General features: G+C 50.2%; 1 protein-coding gene across 1 annotated transcript in view; it reads left to right on the top strand.

Annotated features, from left to right (window-relative positions):
* Positions 1–5,429: 5,429 nt before the first annotated feature.
* The window catches only part of MFSD10 (major facilitator superfamily domain containing 10), a 30,099-nt gene continuing 27,246 nt past the window's right edge, over positions 5,430–8,282 (top strand). The window contains exon 1 of the mRNA XM_072620064.1: positions 5,430–5,581. The gene's annotated coding sequence lies outside the window, so the exon portion shown is untranslated. The remainder of the gene's footprint in view (positions 5,582–8,282) is intronic.

Genomic DNA, 8,282 nt, shown 5'->3' with positions numbered 1-8,282 from the left:
CAAGGAGGAAATTGAATTTGGGGTTGCAAGTGAAGCAACATTCTGAAGAAATTTCGCCCTCTTACTCCTTCCCCATATTTGACCCCCTTGCCCTATCTCTGCCCCCTCAGGCTATTACTAAACAGTCCCTCCTTCTCCTCCACCCGGATTGGCTGAATAAAGCAGGGTGAGGGTGAAGCGGAAAGGACAGCTTTTTTATTCTCTCATGTTGAGGATTGTTTCAAAAATTAATTTTTATTGATATCTTCTTTTATGTTGACTCAGTTTCTGCTCTCCTCCCCTTCTCTCCCTTCGGTATTCACTTTCTTAGCTGAGGCAAATCACCAGGCCTTTCTGGACCTCCAGTTGGACACCAGTAAAATGGTAATACTTACTACCTGACTACCTCGAGAGAGTTATTAGGAAGGTCAAAGTCTGAATATTATTTGCATAAATTTGCATTTGTCTACATCTTCAGTGACTGTGGGCCCAGTGAGTCACTGAGGCAAGTTTCTAGTAGCTCATTCCTCAAGAAACTGCCTTCCTGCCTTTAGCACATGATGCACTGGCTTGATGGGTGGTGAGGACATTTAGGGCCTGATTAAGGGGTACCACATGAAGGAGGGGCTGCAAAGGTAGGGGTCAGGAGCATATGAGGCCTACCCTGCTAAGCTGGTGTGAACTGGGATAGGGGCTCAAGCCTAAAGAGGTGGAACGTACCTTTTAAAATATGCCACCTTTGAATCTGATGGGATGCTCCGGTACATGTGCTTGGGCCATAATTCTAAAATTACCTTTCTCTTTAAAAATCACATCACTCCCTAGCCTCAAAATACTATCCCAGGCATTTTCTCCGCAGCCCAAGGACACGGCCTGCCCCAACAATAACTGTTATCTCCCTTTCTGATATAGTAGCTAGCTGCCCCTATAGAACTTACTAGTCTGAACCAGCTGTGTACTGACTGAAGGGGCTGTGCACTGGGTCATAACTACATTTACTCACTGACCAATCGTATGTATCCTAGACTTAGACATACGTATACTCCCTTACATTTATCTTGTCTAACAAGATAAGATGATGAGAGCAACCTGGCCAGCCCTGACCATTAGTTCATTTAGTGACATTTCAGACCTAAAACCACACCTCCAGATAGCCCCTCCTTGGGCTATTTCCTGATGAACTCTGGGTAAAATACCTGAGCAACAGATACCAAAAGTGCATGTTCCTTTAAGAACTGACCACTCTTTAACCACTCCAAATCTCACCCCAAATCACCTAGTTAGCATATTTGGCACATGCTATACTGTAGAGTATCCTATATAAACTTTACCTGTACCCTCTGAGCTTGCAGGTTCCCTAAGAACTCTTGCCAGCTGAAAAGTGTAGTAAATCTTTATCCTGACCTCGACAATGCTTGAGTTGGGAATTCCTTCCAGGCGGCCTGCCCCTGGTACCCTGGTCTTTGTGGGGGTCTCACCATGCCCCACTTCCAGCCGTCATCAAACCCAGTAGTTCAGAAAATCCAGAGCTGAGTGGAGCCTGGGCTGCAGTAGCAAATCATGCTAAATAATCACTAAAGTCTTCTGGAATGAGTCATTGTGGCCTAGAGGTGACCCTGAGTTATCAAACGCTATGCTAATAGAGCAATGGGGAAGGTAAGTCAGTATGCATTTAAGTCAAAGTTCCTGCCCCCAACAAGCCGACAGTTTGTTGGGGGAATGGGAGTGTTGTGGTGTCCCTGGGTTCTCAAAGGCTATGCCAGTTACAAACTCTCATAAGGTACTACCAACCTAGAAAGGCTTTGATTTGGGCTTAGAGGTAGACTTAAGAACCATCTTAAATAAGCATGTGGAAGTCCATCATCACAAGGACAGGTGCTAAATGAGGTTCTTGGGCCCAAAGTATTCACCAAGACCATCTGTGACATAGTAGTCAGAGCACTGGATTCGTAGTCGGGAAGATACAGGTTCAATTCCTACCTCAGACTTTTGCTAGTTGTGAGGCCCTGGGTAAGTCACTTGTCACTTTCAACCTTAGTTTTCTCATCTGTACAATGAGGATCATAAGATTTGCTGTACTTACTGCACAAGGGTTTTTAAAAGATTGAATATAAAGTGTATATAAAGTGTTCTGCTAACCTGGAACCCTTTGCCAGTCACTATAATTATTATTATACAGGCAGGGAGGGGTTGTGATCTGGAATGGTGGAGACAATATATTTTGTTGTTGTTCAGTCATGTCTGACTCTCCATGACCTCATTTGGAGTTTTCTTGGCAGTTTGCCATTTCCTTCTCCAGCTCATTTTACAGATGAGGAAACTGAGGCAAACAGGGTTAAGTGACTTGTCCAGGGTCACATGGCTAGTATCTAAGGCCAGATTTGACCTCAGGAAAGTGTATTCACTGAACCACCTACCTGCCCCAGGGATAATATATAATTCAGCTGAGATGAGCATTGTAGCAGTGAGAATTTTGCTAAAGGTGAAGAGGATGACAGAGTAGGTGACTCTTTTTAATACATTTTCTCATTTTTACTAGCCTAGGGGCACTGTGAGGGCACTGAATGGGGGTAGGCACCCCCATTTATTGTAATATTCCTTCCCTCCACCCACCCAGGCTGCTGATCCCTTTCCCAGTCTGGGCATTCCATAAATACTTGGGTGAGAGAAGTCCTGCCCTGGACCAAGGGAAGTGCCAAGTCTTTTCCTAGAGGCCAAAGTCAATCTCCCTGCATAATGGGCTTCATTCACATCCAAGAGGAAGGAGGAGGGTTCCGGCTCATTCAATGGCACCCACACTGCTGAAGTCAAACTTTCTTTTTTTAAAATTATATAATTTTTTCCAATTCAATGGGCATAGGCATCAATTGCATTCAAAATACTATGCCAAGGGTCACTTGGAAAAGCAACCTTAATTTCTCTCTGTCCTTCCCCATCTCAGGCTAGGACTATCACAGGTCTCAGGAGAAATGCAGAAACTTCTGCAGTGTAAGAGTTCTGGATATTAAGTCAAATGAAAAAGTATTTATTAAGCACCTACTATATGTCAGGCACTGTGCTAAGCCCTAGAGATACAAAGGAAAAAAAACAAAGCCAGAAAGAAAGAAAAAAGTTCTGTCTTCTAAGAGGCTCTTGGTGGAATGGGGAAGATACCATTCAAATAGCTTTGTACAAAGAAGATGTATACAGGATAAATTGGCAATAATCTCCAAGTCAATGCACTAAGATTAAGGAGGGCCCTCAGGGACCACCTGACCCAATATGTAACTGAACAGTAACTTCCTCTACAACTATCTCAGTTTTTGTATTGTCCCAATTTGTAGCAGGCCAGTGCTTGGTGCCTAATAAATGTTTGTTGATTAAAGGAGGCTGGCAGTGTAGTTCATAATAGTAAGGTGATGATAACTAGCTTTTTTAGAGCTCTTTAAAGCTTTACAAAATTTACATGTTAACTCATAACAAACCTATGAGATAGTCGCCATTTTACAGATAAGGAAACTGAGACAGGATAAATGACTTGCCCTGGGTCACACAGTGGCAGTAGGAGGATTTGAACTCATCTTCCTGAGTCCAAGTCCTTTGCTCCAACCATGGCTCACTGGATTTGGACTTGGGGAGACCTGCTGGCAACATCACATTTGCTCCCTGGCTGACCTTGGGTTTCCCTAGCTCGAAATCTATGACTAAGTGACTCAGCTGCCCTTCAAAGACACAGTGATGGGCATTCCTCTGTAGTCCATGCCACTGTAGGAATGGCAGCTCCCCCCCACCCCCACCCCAAACACTGAAGGCCTGGGAATTACCCCTTGAGCCGAGGCAGAATGAATACCATGGGCTTTAGACCCAGAAAGAGCCTTTCAGAAAATCTAGTTCACTTCTCCCTCTCATCCGATGAGGAAACTGAAGATGGCTGGGAGAGGGTGGCAATTTGCCCAAGCTTAGAGAGGCGCTAAGGAGTCTTAGCTGGGGTTTTCTGACCCCGAGTCCGGTTCTTTTCCCCTCCTTGCAGAGGCCCTGGGTTTGAAGACGGCCTAGCTCCCGGTATAACCCTGGACAAAGGCCATTGCTTCGGGCCCCTTCGCTTTTCTCCTCCCGGTTCTAAACCCCGCAGCTCGGAGGATTTAACCTTCAAGGCTTCTTTTACCGGGGCTTGGGGGCTTTCTGTGCCCAGTTGTGCAGGGAGGAAGGGAGGGGGATGATCTCCATGGGGGGGCAGGGGAAGAGAGGAAGGGGATGATCTCCATGGAGCGGCAGGGGGAGGAAGGGAGAAGGATGATCCCCATGGGGGGCAGGGGGGGGAAGGGAGAAGGATGATCCCCATGGGGGGCAGGGGGGGAAGGGAGAAGGATGATCTCCATGGGGGGGCAGGGGAAGAGAGGAAGGGGATGATTCCCCATGGGGGGCAGGAGGAGGAAGGGAGAGGGATGATCCCCATGGGGGGCGGGGGAAGAGAGGAAGGGGATGATCCCCATGGAGGGGCAGGGGGAGGAAGGGAGGGGGATGATCCCCATGGGGGGGGCGGGGGGAGAGAGAGAGGGAGATGATCCCCATGGGGGGCGGGGGAAGAGAGGAAGGGGATGATCCCCATGGGGGGCAGGGGGAGGAAGGGAGAGGGATGATCCCCATGGGGGGCGGGGGGGAAGGGAGGGGGATGAGCCCCATGGGGGGCGGGGGGGAAGGGAGGGGGATGATCCCCATGGGGGGCAGGGGGGGAAGGGAGAAGGATGATCCCCATGGGGGGCGGGGGAAGAGAGGAAGGGGATGATCTCCAAGGAGCGGCAGGGGGAGGAAGGGAGGGGGATGATCCCCATGGGGGGGGCGGGGGGAGAGAGAGAGGGAGATGATCCCCATGGGGGGCAGGGGGGGAAGGGAGAAGGATGATCCCCATGGGGGGCGGGGGAAGAGAGGAAGGGGATGATCCCCATGGAGGGGCAGGGGGAGGAAGGGAGAAGGATGATCCCCATGGGGGGCGGGGGGGAAGGGAGGGGGATGATCCCCATGGGGGGCAGGGGGAGGAAGGGAGAGGGATGATCCCCATGGGGGGCGGGGGGGAAGGGAGGGGGATGATCCCCATGGGGGGCGGGGGGGGAAGGGAGGGGGATGATCCCCATGGGGGGCACGGGGGGAAGGGAGAAGGATGATCCCCATGGGGGGCGGGGGGGAAGGGAGGGGGATGATCCCCATGGGGGGCGGGGGGGAAGGGAGGGGGATGATCCCCATGGGGGGCGGGGGGGAAGGGAGGGGGATGATCCCCATGGGGGGCAGGGGGAGAGGAGGGGAGGTGGGCAGGAGGGGCGCCGAGGCGCCCGGCAGCCGGCCCGACGCCTGCTCCCCGCTAGCTCTGGGGCGGAAGAGGAAACGCGCCAGAAAGGCTTCTGCAGGCCGGGGATGGAGGGCAGGGAGGGGAGAGGGATCGGAGGGAGGAGGGAGGAGGGTGGGGACGTGAGGACACAGGCGGCGGGCGGGGCCCGGCCTCCGAGGAGGGGCAGCGCCAGGGGCCTGGCCGCCCGTCTCCGCAGGCTCCCTTACGGTCCGTCTCCGCCGCTCAGTCCCTGCCCCAGGAGGCTCCGACGCCGAGAGAGCCGCCCGTGCGACCTGCCAGGTAAGGGCCGTGCCCTGCCTCCCCTGGGGAGGGGGCTCCGGCCGGAGGGCTGCGCGGGGATGCCAGGGCCGGGCCGGTGCCGTCTGGCTCTGGAGCCGGCCGGGGGGCTTTGTGCCCATGCTGCCCCCTGCCCGTTCACGCAGCATCGGGTAGAGGAAAGAGTTCCTGGACTTGGAGTCAGAAAATCTGGGTTCAAGTCCTGCCTCCTTTAGCTGTGTGACAGTGGCCAGGGCCTCAGTTTCCCACTCTGCCCAATGAGGAATGGAAAGAACCCTTCCAGCTCTGGCATCGAGGTAGGACTCGGAGGGCAAACAGAGCCGAGCCCCAGAAGAAGTGTATTAGGAAGGCATGGAGCTTTCCGGAGGCCAGGCTAGGGAAAGTGCCATGGAGAAGGGAGCGTTTGAGCGGGGCTTTTGAAATTGGGTAAGATTGTAAAATGTGGAAATGGAGCAGTGCTCCAGAAGGGAAAGGACCTTCAGGAGCTCCTTCAGATGCCCATCTCCGTGCCCTTGAAGTATTCCTGCAGGGGCTGAATTCAGTGTCTCAGCTAAATAACTGGGGTTTCTTTCACGGGGACGGTGGGCTGGCCACTTGGGAGTATGGACAGTTCTCTCCTGTATCCCAAGGGGAAGGACTTCAAGAGAGGGAGTGCTGAAGCCAGGTGGGGGTCTCTGAGGTTTTACCCCTAATCAGAGAAGCCGGTGAGACAGCTTTCTAAAGCACCTTTTTTCCTCTCCTTTGGCCACACCTATTACTATAAAACTAGGGAAACCTTGGTTTGCTTTTACCGGGAATAAGATAAAGGCTAGGCAAATTCTCTAGAAATCAGTGTGGGAGGGGCCCCAGACCTTGAATCAGGACTCTAGAATGGTAGGCCTGGCTCTGAGTTATTGTTGAGAGATGGTGGACGAAGTACTACTGCCTGGCCCTGCGAATCTCAGTTTCTCCATTTGCAAAATGAGGAGGTCGAATTAGAAGAGCTCTGAGGTCCTTTCCAGCTCAAACTTTCTATGTCCTGATGAAGTGTTTTTGAGAGCTCTGAGTCTACGTTTCTGTGAATTGGTAGTACTAAACTTAGCAGGTCAGAACACCTGCTTGGTAGGCCCAGACCGGACAGTCTCCAGGTGACCTGAGTCAACATTTCTGAGTTCTGCCTTTCCCCAGTGTTTGCATGGACAGTCAGCAGAATGGCCGTGAAAGGCAGCTGAGAAGCAAAGGTCAGCCTGATTGCAGCTGAATGACCAGTGGAACTGAGCTGAAGTGTTCCTTGGAGGTCAGAGCATCTGACCTGGCATTTCCCTGCTTTTTGGAACTGGAAGAATATCAGAGCTGAAGGAGACCTTAGAACAAAGCATAAACTAAAAGCAGAGAGGGGACCATAGAATATAGAAGATCAGAGCCAAAGGAAACCTTGGAGATCAATTAGTCCAACCTCTGTGCTCTGAATTTGAGGCAGTAGGGATCTGAGGAGGGATAAGGACTTACCCAGGGTCACACAGCAAGTTCACTGCAGAAACTTGGGCAGAATATGGAACTCGTAGCTCCTGGGCTAGAGCTTTTTTTTCACTATACTCTGAAACATTTCAGATTTCTTGATTTTTGGCCCAGGAGAATCATTGATCTGGTTATTAATAATAGTTATAGTCAGCATTTATACGGTACTTTATACAGTACTTCAAGTATTGCAAGTTGCTTTACATAATGATATATAATATATAATAATCATAGTCTTATTTGATCCTCACAACAACCTATAAGGTAGGAGCTGTTGTATTATGATCCCCATTTTACTGACAGGGAAACTGAGGCTGAAAGAAGATACATGACTAGCCCAGTGTCACACAGCCAGCAAAGGTCAGAGGTTGAATTTGAACTCAGTTCATTATACCCCACCCTGCATCCAGCTACAAATTAATCTGGTAATTGTATATTTCCTTGACTTCTCAAACATAGTTTCTTTCCACTAAGTCCATCCCAGCTGTTCCAAAGTAAAGGTAGAGGCCAAGAGAATAATAACTTTTTGTTCTTTAGGATTGCATAGCAGAACTAGGGGAAGGAAGATAGGTAGAGGAATAAGGAGGTAGATTATGGCTCATCATAAGGAAGAATTCTTTCTTCCTCAGAGTTGCCCAACCCAACAATAGAATGTGCTTCCTCTCTAGAGTCCTGTGGACTCATCGTTGGAGATGTGTTCAACCATAAGCACCTACTATGTGTACAACACTATTGTGAAACAAAAGGTTTGGATAAAACCAGTTCCTGCCCCCTGAGAGCTTATGGTCTAGAAATGAGCCTGGATAAGCACTTGTCAGGTCCAGTGACCCTGATCCCTTTTCAGTTCCTTATACAAGACACACCGTTTCCCTCTCTGTTCATTTTCGTTGACTCCCCCATGCCTGGAATACGTTTTCTCCTTGTCTCCACCTCCTCGCTTTCTTGACTACAATTCCACCTTCTGCCAGAACCCTTTCTTGGTCCCCTTTAATGCTAATGTCTTCCCACTGAGATTGTCTCCAGTTTATCTTATATATTTTGTTTCTGCGTTGCTGTTTGCATGTTGTCTCCCTGGTTAGCATGTAAGCTCCTTGAGGGCAGGACCTGTGTTTGCCTTTGTATTCCCCAGTGTATAGCACAGTGCCTGGCACATAGTAAGTGTTTACTAAGTTACGATTGTAGACTGATTGCAAGGAGCGCTGTAGAA

The sequence above is a fragment of the Notamacropus eugenii genome, chromosome 6 (genome assembly GCF_028372415.1).
Source record: "Notamacropus eugenii isolate mMacEug1 chromosome 6, mMacEug1.pri_v2, whole genome shotgun sequence".
NCBI classification, from domain to species: Eukaryota; Metazoa; Chordata; class Mammalia; order Diprotodontia; family Macropodidae; genus Notamacropus; species Notamacropus eugenii.
Note: the sequence above shows the minus strand (reverse complement) of the source record. Positions and strands in the feature narration are given on the sequence as shown.